Raw genomic sequence first — 20,213 nt, 5'->3', positions numbered from 1 at the left:
CATGAAATATCGATATTTTAACCCCCGAGTATTGATACTCGAGCAAATGTATTGATATCAAATCTCTATTTTGAGTCCCTGCACGTTTCAAAACATAGAGGTATTGATTTTAAAACCCGATGAATACTATTTATTCTCTACTATATATTTATATCGACATTTAAAATAATTATAATATTTAATTTAGAATTATTAATAATTAAAAAGTTTGTCTAAAAAAGTTAATTATTAAAGAAGTTAACGTAAAATAGAATTTATGAAAACCATACATTTAAAAATCATTACAATTTATTAGAAGTTTAAATAATTACACATTTAAAAATAATTACAATTTATTTAAATTTATTACTTAAAAAATTAGTTAAAATAATTATAATTGAATTTCTAATTTTATTTTATTTTTACTTGATATTATTTTTGTGCTAAATATTAATTATATATTATTTAAAATTATTATAGTCAATGTATGTTATAAAGAAAATAAAAAAAAGAAGTTACACAGTTGAAGAGTTTATTTTACAATATATCTTTTCTTTATTGTTGGGTCGAATAGTTTAATAATGAAATTTTTTATCAAGACTACATATGAATTATCAAAATAATTAATACATTTTAATAATATTTTTATTTATTATTTTAAATAATTATTATATGAAGTAAAATTATATTGTACGTTAAAAATAGTACAAATAATTTAATTATGTTTAACTATTTCAATAACTAATTAAAAATTAATTACAATAATTAAAAATACATTAATTAAAAATTAACTAAAACAATAAACATATAAAATCACATGCAAAGTATGTGAAATTAGTACCAATTTAGATTTATAATTGGAGAAAATGATTTAAATTTCCCTAAGGCTAGGCTACCACTTAAGTTCGAAGACTCGCTTGATATTTAGGAGAATGGGACAAAATATTAAATCGACAAATGAGCTTGGACAAAAATAAAAGTTATACTCATTTAAAATATGGATCAGGTTTAGATTCCATCATTTAAATAAGACTTCATCTATTTCAAAATTTTAATATATATTATATTACATCATTTTATATATTATGTAATTATTTATATCATATAAAAATTAAATCTATAATAATATATGATTTTATAATGTAAACATTAAAAATATGTTACTTTATTTTTTTGAAATTTTAATAAAATAAAAATATAAGATTATTAGATATTGCATAAATTTTGAAAGAAAAAATTTTGAGATGTCAACTATAGATTTTATCATGTATTAGTTTTTTTATCATTTTGAAAAGATTAAATAGAATATTTTTCATTTGAGGTGAAAGCATAAATTTTCTCAATATTAATTTATAATTTGATGATTTATAAAAGAGTTAGAATTACAATTTTCCAATTTTAAGGGTAACGACCACCTTGCCTATATATATCAAAATTGTAAAATTAGTATGGTTTTGCTTCTTTTACTCATTTTCTTTTTTAATTAATCATTGTTTTCCAAGATCAAAAACCAAAACAAAGAAAAAGAAAAGTCTACATCAAGAAATATACGCAAAATATATAATATATTCCAAGCAGCATACCATTATTTGTCAACGCTCTGAATTTACAAGATGAGAGTCATAAGGGATTTAAACTCTATACAACCTTATCCCTTAAGATTATAAATATAAACCATGATAACTCTAGTTTTACTGGAGTGTTCCACTAGGCCACCAATGCTTCAAGTAGATGGGCTTCTCCATATGTTACACAAATCAAGCCAGTTCAAGTGGGTTAAATAAGCCCCATTTAATCAGTTAACCTCCATGGGATATTCTATGTGCATTTGTCATGAGCTTCAATCTCACGATGCCCTCGTCGCATCCTCAGAATGACATTGGTCTAACTCATCTTGAAACTGTCATAACACCTCAGTTGATTCCTAACCATTCTTTTTGTTCGGTAGTTTCACCCCTCAAAACATTTGCCTCAGCTTATGTCTCTGTCATCGTCTAACTCTAATTGTTTCTCTCCTTTTTACATCTCGTTCACAAGAGCCCACTGCTCTTACTTGCCCCCATTGTGACTTGCCTCGATCAAGATCTCATTTTTCCTCACAAATAGGCTTCGACACACCCGCATTGAACATTGGGTTAACCTTGAGTATTGCCACTAACTCTGGTTTGTAAACCCCTCGACTTACCCACTTCAGAACTCTAAAAGGGCCCTTATGTCTTTACCAAGCCAACAGTAAGTCATAATAAAAACACTAGAAATGTGTTTGAGTTGTACATTGCTCATAGAATTCACTCAATTTAAATGTCTAGTTTGCATCATCACTTTTCCCACAAAGTTTTATACACAACCCACCTCTCTCATAGGTGGTAAACCCACTAATAACTCAACAAGTTTCACATTGATTTGCTGCACCTCTAGCATTTCCAAGGGGGCATCTTTAGCACTCTGATCTACCCAATCAATGTTCTTACCACAATGAACTTCCTTGGGTAGCTAGATTATCGATAATACCTTGGTTCCACCATTCTCATCATGACTCACCAGCACAACGCATTATTGTTAACAAGTATCAAAGATACATATGTAATCAACAAAAAGAACCAACAAAGCATTAATCTTGTCAAGAAAATTCAAACCAAGAACAAAGTCACAATCATTTAAATGAATTACCTCAAATTCTTCATTGTCTTTCAACTAACAGATCTATAGTTTAACTTCTTATGCTACTCCCACAGTTGGGACCTCTTTGGAATTTACAGTATTGATCTTCTTAGTTGATTTGCTAACTGAAAGACCAAGTTTACCCATGACTTTATCTAATATAAACAAACTAGATGCCCCTATATCAATAAGAGCACCTCTCTTTCGACCTGTGATGTTGATATCCGCAAACATCAACTCTTTATGCTTGTGATACCTCTTCGTTTTAGCAGAATTGAGTATTATTGACCCAAAATTTAATACCCTATCCTCAACAGGCTCCACTTCATCTTCTTTACTAATCATGGACAGCTTAAATCATTATGGGAAATCTTGTATCCTATGCGAACTGTAACATAAGAAGAACTTCATTGGTTTTTTGGTTTGATGTTGGTTTTTAACTTCCCATTATGTGGTTTCCTCTTACCACCATTTACACCATTGTCATTTTGAACATGTCCTTCTTTATCTCCCCTACCATTGTCCTTTTCCTTGGGTTTGGAAGACTCAAACTTGTCTTTCCTTAGAATAAGCTCAATAAAAAAATCTAGTATAGTCATGGCTTTGGTAAGTTTTTTGACCCCTCAATATTGCAACTCTTACTTTGCCCGAGGCTTTAGCCCATCCAAAAAGGAGAAAAATGCCTCCTACTCACCTAAATTAGAAATTTGGAGCATGAGTTCCTTGGACTCCCGCACATACTCCCTAATTGTACCTTGTTGCGTAAGCTTGCCCAACTTAGCCCAAGCCTCATACTTGACATACTTTGGGTAAAACTGCCCCTTAAATTCACTCTGAAACTCCTCCAAAGTCTCAATGGTAGCTCTACCCCATTTCTCATCTATAGACCTACAATGCCACCATAACAGATTGCCATAAGTAAAATACACAATAATAGTATTTACCTTAGTAGCATCATCCACGATGCCTCCAGAACAAAAGTATTACTCCTTTCCCCACAAGAAGTTGTCCACATCCCTAGCAAACCTTGTCCCTGTAAACTATTTCGGCTTGGGGACATCCACCTTAGGCTTGGGTGTCGTAACCAACACCTCATTACCAAAGCAACTTTGCAGATAACGAGCTCCCTCTTAAGCTCTTCAATTTGTTCCTTCAACATAGACACAATAGCCTCGAGAGCATCATCCCTCACTATCAACTTATCTACAGTGGAATAGAACACCCCTTACATTGCTTCCACATTGGAACCGAGAGTCTCCACAACATATTCCTTGAACTGCTCTTTCATCGAGTCAAACTCTATAATGTATCCCTCAACTACCTCGAGTGTTTCCTTCATATCATTCACAGATTCCTCGAAATTGGTCACCCAACCTTCCAAAGTCGATAGGACATCCCTCAATCAACTAGTTTTCTTGGCCCTCCCATGAGTCTCTCTAAGCTCAATTTGCTTATCTATTCATTCTGTCAACTCAACCAACGCCTTGCCGAACATTGGCTCAGATACCAACTATCACGGGGCTATAACTTAAGTCTCACCAACCACGCAACCCTAGGTAAAAACTTAGCTTCAAATCCGCCTAAGTCATCCTAACTAGGGGTGATCAAAATTTAATTCAATTCGAAAAAATCGATAAAAAATTTAAATTTTGAATTAAATAATTTGAGATATTTGAGTTAATCGAGTTATTATGATAAACTCAAATAAAAAAAATCAAATTGAGTAAATGCTCTCAAAGTTTTTCTATTACTTTGAAGAATTATAATTGAGTGAGATGATTATAAATTAGGGGAGATTTATTTATAGTTGAGCTCTCTTAAATCCAACGATACAATTTAAATTATATTTACGGTCAAGATTAAAACCTATCTACAAGATTAAAATATATCTACATTGACGGTCAAGATTAAAACCTATCTAGAATATGAATATTCTCTAAGGCATCGAAATATTTTTGCTAAATTTTATGCATAAATTTTGAAATATTCATATTAAAAGGACTAATTGTTTATTTCATGGCGGTTTATATATTTTTGTGTCGTATTCCTATCATGTCTAGTATCGTCATATCTACTCTATAAGTAGAATGTTGTCTCGATTCAATCTAATTATAATTAAATCATATGAGTATCTTGATTTTTAGTAGATTTAAGTGGGGATAAATATCAAAACTATATATGAATATTGATTTAATGTGCAATGTCATATATGAATTTTTACTTTTGGGTAATTTTATTCATGAAACTTTGATTTGATTTGGTTTCACAAATCATTAACAACATTATCGAATTTGTATAATTTTATGTTGATATGTTGCATACACAAATAATTATATTAATCCAATATGAAAATAAATGTATATATTCATTTCTTTCAATGTGAACATTTGAATCAAAATAAAATTTTCATGTATATTGTAACACCACATACCCGACCCGATTATCAGGTCTGAGCTACATGATGTCACATTCATTGCCAGAACAACTACAATCATTTATACTTAATTTGAGAACATTGAAAATTTTAAGTAAAAGTATCAAATGTGTATAATAGGATATAAAATCATTTTCGGGTCTCAATTGAGCTTACAAAAGTTTTTTTTGCTAAACCGATGTCAGATTAGGACCAAATTGTAAAGTTTACAAAATGTTAGGTGACTTCCGCCAAATGTGTGAACGTTTGACTAGAAATAATGTAACAAAAAGATATAGAAATATAGCAGCGATATCTACAAGTATATGGGTCAAATTGTAATATAGTAAATGCACAACGGGGTATTAGAAGGATTTCGAGGATCGTACCTAAGGGAGGTTGAATTAAATCTAAATATATCGTCTACAGTAGTAGGTCTAAATAGTAATCATTAAAAATTATATTACAATAATTAAAACTAAACATTAAAATCATAAAAGAAATATTAAACTACGAAAATAAAGTTGACAAATGAAAAACTCTCGAATAACAAATAGAAGATTAACTCGCTTCAGTGGTTGTAATTAACTTCCGAATCCAGGTTTTATTAGTGAATTAATTATTATCTAACCAGTATCACCTCTTAATCTATCATAATTTGATATGGCAAATTAGGCTTTCCCGGTATACTTAAGGAGTCTATTCTCAAGCAAAGTAGTGTATTTTCTGTAGTTTTTTTTGTAATTTTTAGATTTTAAGTTAATAAGTGTAAATGTAATAGCCCGTTTTTCAATAGTGTCAAAAATAGTGGTTTGAAGGCCACAAATCTGACGAGTAGGTTTGTAAATATTATTATTTAATATTTACGAGTCTAATATAGTATTAAAATAAATTTTGAATTGACAATTTATGTTATTTGAAAGAATAATTAGGTTCAAGTGGTATGACCCTAAAGTCAAGTGGTTTTAAAAATTGAGGTATTGGGACCTCGTTTCTATAAATTGAGACATAAATATTTAAATATTTACGAGTCTTATTAAGGTCATATTAAAATTTGGTTAAGAAATTTTAATGTTTAGATAGCTAATTAATTGGAAAGGACTAAATTGTAAAGATGTAAAATTTAATGGCTATAGATTTATTTGTATTTAATGGATATAAAAGCATGAAATAAGGGTCTTAAGTAGCAATTCAACCAATTTTAAGGCTAGTGGATGATTATGGCTTGGCATGTGGTGAAAATTGGTTTAATATTTAAGGGTAAAATGGTAATTAGCTAATTAAAGTTGAAATTGAGGAAGGAAAAAGATATCATCTTTTTCAGTTTGGAGAAGGGATGGCCGAAACACCATTTTTAGGGAAGAATCTTTTTGCCAAAGCTAAAATTTCATGCATGGTATGTAATCGTCACCTGTTTTTAGTAAGTTTTATGTTTTTTGTCATCGTATTAACTTAATCTAGCTAACCCGGGGGTCAATTTGTTAAATTTTCAAATGTTATGGAATGTTTCATTGATGAATTTGATATGTTCTTGAAAGTTTATGGTAGAATCTTAAGCTTGGTTGCTAGATAGGACTATTTTGTAAAGTAATTTTTGGTAATTTTAATGTTTAATGACTAAAATGTGAAATTAGTAAAAGTACAAGGACTTGCTGTGAAATAATAGAAAATATGTGTTGTAATAGGGTTCCAAACAATTCAGCTAAACTTGAAATTGAATAAAAATGGTTAATTTGCATGTTTTGAGATTAGAGACTAAATTATATAAAAGTAAAATGTTGGGGAAAATTTTGTAAAAATGTCAAAAAGGACTTAATTACATAAAATGAATTTATTTTTCTGTTAGAATTGGTGAATTGAATGGGATTATTATTTTATATTAAGAACGAGTGGAAAATCGAGGAGAAGAGAAAATTACCAAATAGCCCCTGTACTTAGTTGTTGTTGCAGTTTAATCAGGTAAGTTCGTATCAACTGTAATCATTATAATGTTTTTTAAATTAAATTTTTACTATGTTGTTTGTACTGTAAATGAATCAATATATATATATATATATGAGTGTATCCATATTATAATGAATTGACGGATATCAAGCCCTGGTTGAACCTTAAGAATTCATAGGATACAAATGACATGCCGTTAGGGATTTCATGTTTCGGGTACTGGTTTTGAATGTCCTATCGATGGCTGAGTTCCTACATTTTTTACGGATTCTCCACAGTTTCTGTGAGCAGGCACATTTCACAGCTCGTGTGAGCAATGATATAAAGGAAATGTTATGGTTATTTGTAAAGACACACTTCGTGTGAGCTTTCCCAAGTATCTGATGTAATTCTAGATTGTTCAATGGGTAAGAAAAGGAATGGAACAATAAATGATTTAATAGAAGGATTCATGACTTTATGAAAGGGGTTGATTCATATGTAATGTATCTTATGAAATTTACTTATGATGTAAATGAGTTTATATGTGTTGTTGATGAACCTACTAACATGTGAGCTTGATGATGCTTGAATAGGCTTATATTAAACTCATGGCATTGGTATTGATTTATGTTTAATCTTTGAATTGTATTATTGGGAATGGTAAGTATGCAAATAGAATGAATCATGATCTCATGGAAATATTGATGAATTAAATGATATGTTTACATATGGAAATCTACTTATCTTATGGTTAAATTTATTTGAATCATGGACAAGTATACTAACTTGTGAGTTGATGATGTTGGATAGGCTTTTATCAAGTTATGGCATTAGTAATGACTATACTATTTCTATGAATTGTATAAATGAAATGGTAAGTTATGTTTAAAGTTTATACGAGCTTACTAAGCACTTGTTGCTTACGTAGTTTCTTTTTTTTTAGATTATCAGAAGCTTGATCTATTTGGAAGCTCGTCGGAGACCTATCACACTATCTAGTAGACAATTCAGTAGTGTTTGAGTAACATGTATAGGGTGATTTGAAATGGTATTATGGTGTATGTGTTAATGGTGTTTTTTCATGTATAAGCTTTGGAAAGCTATGTTTATTTGGTACACTTTGATGCCTTACCAAGATATGTGATTTTTGTTACTTTAAAGTGCTTGTTTATAACGTTATCTTAGCATGTTAATGCTGGCTTGAAAATGATTGCTTGTGACATGTTTTAGTTCATATTTGAGTTACGTTATCATGTATGGAAATGGCAATATTATCATGATAGGTCGTTTGTATTGATAGCTCATGGATATATTAAATGGTTGATTTAGTAAGTTTATGTCTTTGAATTTTATGTTTAGTTGAATAACTTATATTGCTTATTAAGTAATGTTTTTTTTACTACTTTAGCGTAATTGAAAGGTATGGTATTTTGGTATGCTAGTCGTGGCTTGAAAATAGTAAATGTGATGTGTTTTGCTAGGTGTTTGAATTAGGTTATTATGTTTGAACAAAATGGCATGTATTGATAATTGATGTTTTGGTATGTTTGTAGCGCCTATGAATGGTCTATTGTTTAGGCAAGTTAAGATGTTTTGAATGGTATGTTTAAGTGTATTTGGATGATGTTTGAGTCCCTTGAAAGTGTGTACACATGGATTGGATGTTTATGCATGGTTTGGTTATGAAATGGTTTGATCTTAAGTGAATTTTGGGTTCGCACAGCCTGAGACACGGGCTGTCACACAGCCGTGTGAGACACATAGCCTAGCGACATGGCCGTGTGTCACTTGTGATTCATTAGGGTACTAAGTCAGTGAGTTACACGAGCATGTGAGGCGTCTCAGAGAGTTACACGGGTGAGGACACAGGTTAGGACATGGCTATGTATCCCTTGTTCGAAAGTTGCATGGCCTGGGGTGATTCCACACAGCCGTGTGACCCTTGTTTCCAATTTTTGCAACTTTTTCCTAAACTTTCCATTTTGTTTCAAATTGGTCCCGAATTGGTTCTATGTTATTTTTAAGGCCTCAAGGGCTCGATTTAGGGATAGAATGCATGTAATTGAATGGACAATGATATGATTAATTTATTTAAATATTATTATGTTAAATGTTTCTGATAGTACGGTAATGCTCCGTAATCCTAGTTCGACAACGGAGACGGGTTAGGGGTGTTACAGTAAATGTCTTATTTTTACTCATTTTAATACTCAAATTGGCCAATAGTGTCATTGGGGGGCCTAACGTATGGTTGAGAGAGTAAGGACATGTTGGAGCTAAAACCAAGCGAGAATAGCACCAAAGGAGAGGGTATTGCGATATCCAAACCATAGAATCGTAATACCTCTAACAGACCTGAGATTGGGGACCACCCTTCAGTGGTATCGTGATATCCACTTTGGGTATCATAATATCCACCCTCCAAGAAGTTCCCCAAGTTTGAAACTTTCTAAGGTATCGCGATATCCTCTTCCTTGTATTGCGATACTGATATCATGAGGAGACAAAAAAGAAAAAAAAAAGGTAGTCTTTGTCCACCCGAAGCACCAATCATTGAAGGCCTATTCAAGGGTATTTTGGGCATAAGAATTGGGTCATAATAGCTGCTATATCAGCCAAAATTTGGCTGAGAGAAAAAAAAGAGGCCAAATTACCTTAGTGTAGGCTTAGTTTTCTTTAGATTTTCTTTTAGCTTTTCTTCCTTTTTACTAGGGTTTCTTATTTTCATTTCCTTAGTTGTAGATTTTACATTTCCCAGCAACTTTTCTTCTTGTTTTAGTTGTTCCTATTGTTAGTTAAGTTACTTCTCACTGTAGCTTAACTTTATTTGCACTTTTAGTCCCTGTACCCTAGTTGTAAGACATTTTCAAATTTAGTTTAAAGTATTTCAGTTTCTTTTACTTTGGACTTGTTAAATTTTGTCCCTTTTATGTTTATTGCTTTAGATTTTCTTGTTAAATGCTTCTCTTTACATGTCTTTTAAACTTTCTTGCATAAAAATATGAACTTTTATATTTTTCTCAAGTTTTTCTTTAATGAATTCTTTTCTTTTCATTTTCATGGTTGTTAAATTTATTTCCAGCATGAGTAGCTAAACTTTTAAAAGGGGTTGGTTGATAGAGATGTGATGAGCTGATTTTTGGATGAATAACCAAATTGTAATAAATTGGACTCATTTGAATGAACTTCAAAACTTAGGATCGACGACCCTAAAGGAACATTTAGGCAAGCGAGACGAGAGGAGATCTTGTTTGGCACCAATTCATTAGTCCCAGGTTAATCGGTGAGATCAAGAAATAATCCAGATTAATTTATCTAACATGGCAAAATGGAAACCAAGAGGTAAAATGGAGTCATTTTGGGAGTTTAAGCGATTTGGATCGCTAATTCGAGGATTAGTAAACCACATCAATGTCAACCAATCACTTTTCATTATTTAATTGTTAATTTTGTAACTTTGCATGTTTTACAATTTAGTCATTGCTAGTTAGATAGTAGAGTAGATTAACTTATTTTGACTATATGATTTTCCCTAATATAACTTTTGCGATTAGTTGGTTAAAATTTTTATTTTACATGCACGCTATTTAGAAATTATTGAATCCATGATTCTCTTGGGTTCGATTCTTGGAATACTCCAGTGTTCTATTCTAACACTATAAATATTACAACCGATCTATCACACTTGGAGTAAAGCCGCAATAATTATATTTTATTTTAATTCTCGAATGTTGGTTTTCATATCTCTCTCTTTTCGTTCGCAATGACAAAGAGAGAGAGAGAGAGAAGTGGTCACCTCTCAGCCTCTACTAATTAATTACTCGACTAATACTTATTTATCTCTCGACTTCACTTTCCTAACCAGGATAAATCACGATTTACTCAACAAACTTATCTATCGACCTCGTTTAACCTAGATTACTTCCTAGGGTCGTCAGACCTGGGATTTAAGCATGCATAAATTTATACCAACTAACTCACATGAGAAACCCTCATTCTTCTGTTAATCACTCCCACATCCACTTGTTAATCTCCCTAAGGGACTTAGCTACTCATCTATTCAATTACCATCTTCATTAGAATTGAATTAATCATGCAAAACACATGAATTAAATTAAAATGAGAGAAAGATATAAATTGATAAACTAGATTTGCTTAGATTTGTGAAATCTTTTAATAGTTGTTGAGATGTTGTTTGCAAGAGAAACGTAAAAAAAATGAAAATACTAAATAAAGAAAACTTGGACTTAAATTGAATCCAAGTTGAATAATAAGAAATAAAAATATTTTAAAATAAATAAAACTAAAAAAATATTTTAAAATAAAATAAAACTAAGTTAAAATCCTAAACTACTAAACTAAAACCCTAAAATGGCTTGACAAAAGCTCCCTCTAGTTGAGCAAAAGCCTCCTATTGTAGGCAAAGTTAGCAACCCATTTTAGGTCAAATACAAGCCTTAAACACACTAAATATGGATTGTGCAGATGGAAACACCCTTAATTAATTTTTTCCCTCCATCAGACCTATGTAGCAACACAGCCTAGTGCGTGTCGCGACACACAACTTCAAATATAAATTCTTGTATTGGTTCAGTTTTGTTGCGACACTAGATGCTTGTGTTGCAACTTAGTTGTTGTTCTTGATGCTTTTAGGCCTGAAAATAGGTGTCTTGCACACTCAATTAGATTGTTAAAACTACCTTAAGACTAGTATTGGCCCAATAGGTAAACTAACTCGAACTATTGCACGAATTACTTAGCCAAATTACTTAAACAAATACCGTACGAATCATCGAAATCGAAAAATCATCCATGAATACCTCAACAAAATTTTCAACCATATCAATAAATATTGCCATCATGCATCATTGAAATGTTGCAAGTACATTACGTAAACTGAAAGGCATGTGTCTAAAAGCAAACGTAGCGTACGAGCAAGTAAATGTTATTTTGTATTGGTCTTCTAGGGCTATAGGTATCTAGATGTACCTCGAATATCTATCTAAGAAACAGTAATATTCTTTACCTGCCAGCCGGTCCAACATTTGGTCCATGAAAGGAAGTAGGAAGTGATCCTTCCCGATTGTCTTGGTCAACTTTCTGTAGTCTATACAGATTCTCCAGCCTGTAACCGTCCTCATTGGGATTAATTCATTATGCTCATTTACAATCGTGATTCCACCTTTCTTTGGTACACACTATACCAGATTTACCCATGAACTATCTGAGATAGGGTAAATAATTCCCGCATCTAACCATTTGATAACTTTCTTCTGAACCACCTCTTTCATTATAGGATTGATTCTTCTTTGCCCATCAATTCTAACTTTCTCGCTCTCCTTCAATATAATCTTGTGCATACAAAAAGAAGGGCTTATTCCTCGGATATCATCTAAAGTCAAACAGATTACCTTTTTGAATTTCTTCAAAACTTTAATCAACTACTCCTCTTAGCATTTTGTTAATCCTGCTTAAATAATCATAGGAAAAGTAAAACAGTTACCTAAATAAACATATTTCAAATGAAAAGGAAGTACCTTTAATTCAAGTTTGGGTGGTTTCTCGATTAACTTTGGTTGTGTGTATTCCTGAGATTCCAACTCTAATGATTCAAAACGTGCTAGTTGTACATAGCCTTTTGGATTAGCTTCCATTAAAGCCATATTTTCCTTACCTTATTCATCTTCTAGTGGCTCAGACCCTAAAGTGTTTTCCAAGGGGTCTTCTACAAAATTGCACTATCATTCTCTAGAAATTAACGATTCTAGCTCCTCATTGCTGAGCATTCTTCCACCGGATCAGGGAATTTCATGGCTTTAAGAACATTAAAAGTCATCTGATCATCTTGAACTCACATAGTGAGTTCACCTTTCTACATATCTGTTAATGTTCTCCCCATTGCTACAAAAGGTCTCTTCAAGATGATTGACACTTCCTTATCTGCTTCAAAATCTAAAACAATAAAATTAGCAGGAAAAATAAACTTATCTACATGTACTAGAACATCTTCGATCTTTCCTTCCGGGTATGCTAGAGATCGATCTGCCAGTTGGAGTGTCACAGTTGTTGGTCGAACATCACCTATACCCAATATCTTAAAAACATACATTGGCATCAATTTTATGCTTGCTCCTAGATCGCATAGAGCTTTACCACAGTAAGATTCTCCAATGTTACAAGGTATAGCAAAGCTCACGGGGTCCTTCATTTTCATAGATAGCTTGTTCTGTAGGAATGCACTACACCCCTTTGTTAATGCTACAATCCCAAACTCGCCAAGCCTCTTCTTCTTGAAAAAAATGTCCTTCATGAACTTGACATAGTTAGGCATTTGTTCTAAGGCTTCTACCAATGGGATATTGATATGAAGCTGCTTAAGAACATCACTAGATTTCTTGAATTGCACCTATTGTTTCTATTTCTTAAGTCTTTATGGATACGAAGGTGATGGAACCTTGGCTTGGATCGGATAACTTTTCTAAGGTATTGTATCTGCATTTGAAAAAGGTGTTAGCTTATCAGAATTGACTAGTTTAGATTTTATCTCTTCAGAATTTTCAGAATCTGGAATCTGTAGTGCATATATTTCAATTTTCGGTTGATTTTCCTTTTTCTTGGCAGGTTCAACTTCAACCTCAGCTTCCTTAGGTTTCAAAGTCCTTTCGCTTCGTAAAACAACTGCTTTGTAGTGTTCCTTACCCGTATTCCTTGGATTTTCTGTGTCACTTAGCAAGGCTCATTGGGGTATATTACGAAGCTCCGTAGCTAACTGACCTATTTGGTTCTCTAAATTTTTTAGTGTTATTGCTTGGCTTTGGATTAAGGCGTCATTCTTAGCCATGTACGCCTTCAACAAATTCTCCAAATTATTGGAAGGCTCAGCTTATGGTGGTTTCCAAACTTTTTTATTGAACCCTGGAGGTTGATTTGATCTAAGTTGTATGCAGGTGTTGTTCGATCTAACTCCTTGGTTACTCCAAGAAAAGTATGGATGGTTTCGCCATGAAGGGTTATAGAAGTTGGGCTGTGGTCCTTATACACTTCTATTCTGGTTTTGATTTCCTACGTAATAAACAGACTTGGGATTTGATGGAAAATTCTCAAACAAATGTCCATCCCCATAGTATATGGAGGAAATAATGTTTAATTAACTTGGTGGTTAAGTTGCAACATTATTTAGACCATTAGTAGAAAAGTTTTTAAGCATTGAAAAAATTGAAAATACCTGAGCTGCAAGTGAAGTGAGAGCATCCACTTCATGCACTCCTACTACTCGTCTTCCTGGAGCTACTTGATTGGTCTGTCATTGATAGTTGTTACTGGCTACTTTCTCGATAATTTCATAAGTCTTATTATAAGACTTAGAAAGTACAGAAGCATCTACCACCGTCCTAGTGCGTACATTGAGACCATTATAAAATGTCTTCACCTTAATGCAATGCGGAATCCCATGGTGAGGGAATTTACGTAGTAACTCTTTAAATCTTTCCCATGCCTCGATAAAGATTCATCATCCATTAGCTGAAAATTAGTGATCTTATTCTGTAACTTAGCATTTTTGCTAGGTGGGAAATACTTAACCAGAAAGCGTTTTGCCAATTCTTGCCATGTAAAAATAGAATCGGGTGGCAATGAATTAAGCCATGCTCGTGCTCTATCTCGCATTGAGTATGGAAACATCTTCAATCTCAATGCGTATTCAGATACATTGGCTATCTTGAAGGAATCATTCACCTCTAAGAGCAGTCAAAGGTGAAGGTACGGATCTTCTGTGGGCATTCCACTAAATTTACCCACTATTTGAAGCATCTGAAACATCACAGGCTTCAATTCAAACTGTGGTATCAGGACCACAAATCCGATTAGGAAAATTTTATTTTTATTATATTTCTATGGCCTACAATTTCACGAAAATATTTCGTGAAAATTTCGCTCAAAAATTTTGACGTTTGGGCACTCAATTTAGTCAAAATGACTAAATTGTAAAAAGTGCAAAAGTTGAGTTCTATATGTTAGAGGTGTCCAATTGTTATGAAATTTTAAATTGGAGGTCTTTATATGGTAATTAGACCATTGGTTAAGTTGGTGGACAAAAATGGACATGGTTAGGCATGTTTCCAAAGTTTTTCATTAAGGGTATTTTAGTCATTTAGTTATTAAAATGAATTAAAAACAAAATTAAAAGCCAAGTTTTGATCATCTTCTTCATTAGGCTGAGTTTAGCAAGCGGAGAAGCCATAGTTAGGGTTTTCAAGCTTCCAAGCTCCATGGTAAGTGATCCCAAGCCCCGTTTTTAATGCTCTTTACGTTTTTGAGATCCCGATAGCTTAATTTAGCTTATTCTAGCAATAATTTAACCTAGGCTTTATATTTGGAAAAATACCCATAGGTGAAAAGTGTTTATTTTGATGTTTTATGGTGGAATATAAAGCTAGGAATTATGTTAAACAACTTTTGCTAGTCGATTTTAAGTGAAGACGAGTATATTGATATAATCGAGAAAAATACCTAATGTTCATAAGTAAATGTTAGAGTAAGAATTTGATGTTGTCATACAAGGGAAAAATGTTCAGCATGTTATAAAACATAAGAAAAAGAGTTGAAGTTTAATTTCCGAGCTTTGGGGAAAAAGTGTAATTCTACATAAGTTTAGGGGCAAAATCATAATTTTGCCAAAGTTAGAGTCGATGGCTATTTTGATTGTGAGTATTAAATGAGTTAAATTTGCTATTTTAGATCAAGAAGAACAAAACTCGAGGTTAGACAAATGAGAGAATAAAGTTGAAGGCTAAGTTGGTGAATTTGGCTATATTTTGTACTGAGGAAAGTTTACGGTAAATAAATACAATATTTCAATAATTATTATTAATATTGTTATTTTCCAGCAATTATGCATTTATTTTATGAATTTATTTAATGTTGACTCAAGTATGAGATGACAGAGAATCGGTGTTAAAAAGCCCCGTTGAAACATGAGGAACGTATCGGAGACAAATGTCATGACATTTGGGTAAAGAGGTCTCATGTAAGACCATGTCTGGGATATGACATTGGCACCGAGATGAGAGGTCTCATGTAAGACCATGTCTGGGACATGGCGTTGGCACCGAGATGAGAGGTCCCCCGTAAGACCATGTCTGGGACATGGCATGGGTACCGATATTAGAACATCCCATGTAAGACCATGTCTGGGATATGGCTTTGGCATGTTATTATCAGAAAAGACCCAAGTGTCCTTATTATTCCAACGTGGCTCAACGGGCTAGTAAACGAATCATGTTAGTGAAAGTTCATTTAAAAGCATAAATGGCAAGCTGTGATGAGTTATAAGAGTTAAGAACTTACGTATTATCAATTGATACTCAATGTTTTAGCAAGAGAAGAATAAGTTACGATCATGAGTTAACTAAGTAAACCAACAAGAGAACGAGAATGAGATTAAATAAAGAGTAAACTAGAGATCTTGACATTTGAGTTTAATTATTTGTGTTAAATGTTGTTATTTATTTGCTAGTAAACTTACTAAGCTTTATGCTTATTTCTTTTATTTTTCTTTCTCTTATAGTATTGTAAAGCTACTTTCAGGAACTTAAAAACGTCGGAGATCGTCCACACTATCAACGATAACAACTCGGTATTTTATGATGAACCATGTTTGCGTTATGGCATGTATAGGGACGTAGTTATTTTGAATGTTTGTATTTATGATTTTGCTAAAAAATGATATGTAATTATTTGATGATGAATGGTTTTTAAAATGGCTAAGTATGAAGGTGTTTGTTGTTACAAATGTTTAGGTGATAAATCATGCATAGAAATCATGAAAGAGTAAAATTTGCCAAGAAACAGATTTCAACCAGCAACAGTGATGTGGATTTGAAAAATCACCTAGGATAGTATAAATTGAATTAGAAGATTAATTAAATATAGAATTAAATATTATTTAGTCTACTTTCATATAAAAATAATGGTGTAGCAAAATAAATTTTATATTTTAAGATATGTGAATTTTAGTGAGATAGGGTCAGAACTGTTTTTGGAGTCCTCTGTTCTGAGTTTAGAAAATCATTAAAAATTTCACAAAAATGTTTATAAGTTTTAGTTTATATTTCTAGATTCCTTGTTGAGTCTATTTTCTGTAGAAGCAATTTATAACACCATATGAAATTCCTACAATGAAAAAGCTTATTTTTAGTGACAAGAGGTCAGGATAGTCGAGTGGTGAAACAGGGGAGACTTTAACAAATAAACTGTGCCAATTGGCTAAACCAAAAATTCTGAAAAATTTATGGTAAGAATAAGTTTAAGTCTAGTTTCAGGGAAAATTTACGGATTTAAATTTTGTATTTCGTAGCTTGAGTTATAACTAAATTAGTAACTGCTGCACAAGTGGACATCTTTGTTGTGAATAGTGAAATTAATTTCAAAAGTAAAATTATATGCCCCGAATTTTTAAGATAAGTAAAGTAATGCCTCGAGCTCAACTCCGGCAACGGTCTCGGGTAAGGGGTGTTACATTTTTTTGGGTATCAGAGCAGGGTTAGCCGGTTCTCAGAATATTTAGCATGAATAAGAGTCTAGCTATACATGCCATACTTTTTTTTGATAGTGTGACGACTCCTGACGATTTTAAAATGTTTTTCTTTTATAGTTATGGATCCCGAACGAGTTGGCACTGATGAAGTAGAGAGTAATGCGCTCGCTCCCGCAGAAGAGACGGTGCCACTATATGTTAATGTTAGTGAAAGGCCCATATCAGTTAGTCAGGGAGGAGGAGCTAGAGAAGCCTTCTTCCAAGCTATGAATGATTGGTTTGCTAAGTTTGGTCGTACGAGTCCGGCTGTGAGACCTCCACCCCCTCATGATTCTCAAGTTCCCCATGTAGCTTCCACAGCTACAGGTATAGTTATCAAAGAGAGACCACCAGTTGATAAGATCCGGAAACAAGGGGATGAAGAGTTTCGGGCTACCAAAGACGATGATGTCGAGAAAGCTGAATTTTGGCTCGAAAATACTATTCGAGTTTTTGAAGAATTATCTTGTACACCTAAAGAATGTATGAAGTGTGTTGTTTCACTTCTTCGAGATTCAGCCTATCATTGGTGGAAGACTCTCGTGTCTGCGGTACCGAGTGAGAGGGTTACCTGGGATTTCTTTCAGGAGGAGTTTCGAAAGAAGTATATCAGCCAGAGATTTATAGATCAGAAAAGGAAAGAGTTTCTTGAGCTAAAACAAGGTAAGATGACTGTGACTGAATATGAACGCGAATTTGTCAGACCTAGTAAATATGCCCCGGAATTTGTGTCCACCGAAACTAACATGTGCAAAAGATTTGAAGATGGGCTTAATGATGACATCCGACTATCAGTGGGTGTATTGGAAATCAGAGAGTTTGTTGTTCTGGTGGAAAGAGCCTGTAAATTAGAAGATTTGTTAAAAGAAAAAGAGAAGGCCAAAGCTGAAGTTGAAGTGCAAGATACAAAAAAGAGGCAAATGAGTAAATCATTTCAGTCTACGTCTAAGAGGCCTAGAGAGCTCTCTAGTGGATCAAATTTTCCAGCCAGATATTCTAGCTGAAGCAGAAGCAGAAGATTTGAGGGTTCTAGAGCTCAAATCACTACAGCCAAGTGCAGGCAAGATTTCGACCTTCTAGGCCAGAATGTCCTCAATGTGGTAGACGCCATCCCGGAGAGTGCAGAGCAAGTGAAAATGTTTGTTTTAGATGTGGTGCACTAGATCACTTTATTCGGGATTGTCCTGAAACAGCTAAGAGAGAAGTTATACACAGTGCGAGATCAGGAAATCTTTCTACCAGAGGTAGACCACAAAGAAACCCAAGAGTTAGAGCGAATAATAGGGGTTTTCTATGATGGCTTCTCCGATGACCCGTTTATTACAGAAAGATGTTAAATTTGAATGGACAGATAAATGTCAGCAAAGTTTTGACTGATTGAAGAAATTGTTGACGGAAGCACTTGTGTTGGTACAGCCTGAATTGGGTAAGGAATTTATTATTTATAGTGATGCATGATTAAATGGTTTGGGTTATGTCTTGATGCAAGAAGATAAAGTAATAGCCTATGCTTCAAAACAAGTTAAGCCACATGAAAGAAACTACCCGATACATGATCTTGAATTAGCTGCTATTGTATTTGCATTGAAAATATAGCGGCATTATTTGTATGGTGAAAAGTTTCATATTTATACTGATCATAAAAGCTTGAAGTATTTGATGACACATAAAGATTTTAATTTGAGACAACGCAGATGGCTAGAATTGATAAAAGATTATGAATTGGTTATTGATTATCATCCGGGTAAGGCAATGTTGTAGCTGATGCTTTGAGCCGAAAATCTCTATTTGCTTTACGAGCTATGAATGCTCGGTTGTCACTGACTGATGATGGTTCAATCATAACTGAAATGAAGGCTAAATCGATGTTTTGTCAACAAATATGTGAGGCTCGAAAAAATGATAAGTTACAGGCTAAATGGGTACATTGTGAATCCGGTAATGATTCAGAATTCCAGATTGGGACTGACGGTTGTTTATTATTCAGAGGTAGAGTATGTGTGCTGAAGGATACAGAGCTCATATAGAAGATTTTACACGAGGCCCACAGTGATACTATGTCTGTACATCCGGGGAGTAATAAAATGTATAATGATATGAAAAAGGTGTATTGGTGGCCAGGTATGAAACGGGATATCTCTGAGTTTGTATCAAAGTGTTTGGTATGTCAACAGGTTAAAGCTGAACATCAGGTGCCTTCGGGGTTACTTCAGCCAATCACTATACCGGAATGGAAATGGGAAAGAATCACTATGGATTTTGTATCTGGGTTACCGATGTCTCCGAAGAAGAAAGATGCCATTTGGGTAATTGTCGACTAATTGACAAAGTCAGCACACTTTATTCCAGTATGTATGGATTATTCTTTAGATAAATTGGATGAATTGTACATATCTGAGATTGTCAGACTACATGGAGTGCCAGTCTCCATTATATCAGATAGAGATCCCCAATTTACGTCTCGTTTTTGGGACAAATTACAAGAAGCTGTGGGTACTCAGTTGCGTTTCAGCACTGCATTTCATCCTCAGATAGATGGCCAATCTGAGCGTGTAATTCAGGTATTGGAAAATATGCTCTAATGTTGTATATTAGAGTTTGAAGGTAATTGTGAAAGGTATCTGCCTTTGATTGAATTTGCTTATAATAACAGTTATAAGT

General features: G+C 33.3%; 1 non-coding gene across 1 annotated transcript; it reads left to right on the top strand.

Annotated features, from left to right (window-relative positions):
- The first annotated feature begins 14,424 nt into the window (after positions 1–14,424).
- On the top strand, positions 14,425–14,529 carry LOC128034244 (small nucleolar RNA R71). Its single transcript, XR_008190374.1, has one exon. It is a non-coding gene; the product is annotated as a small nucleolar RNA R71 (small nucleolar RNA).
- Positions 14,530–20,213: the final 5,684 nt, after the last annotated feature.

This window comes from Gossypium raimondii, chromosome 10, assembly GCF_025698545.1.
Source record: "Gossypium raimondii isolate GPD5lz chromosome 10, ASM2569854v1, whole genome shotgun sequence".
Lineage (NCBI taxonomy): Eukaryota > Viridiplantae > Streptophyta > Magnoliopsida > Malvales > Malvaceae > Gossypium > Gossypium raimondii.
The sequence above is the reverse complement of the archived record's forward strand: the minus strand, read 5'-3'. Positions and strand labels throughout refer to the sequence as shown.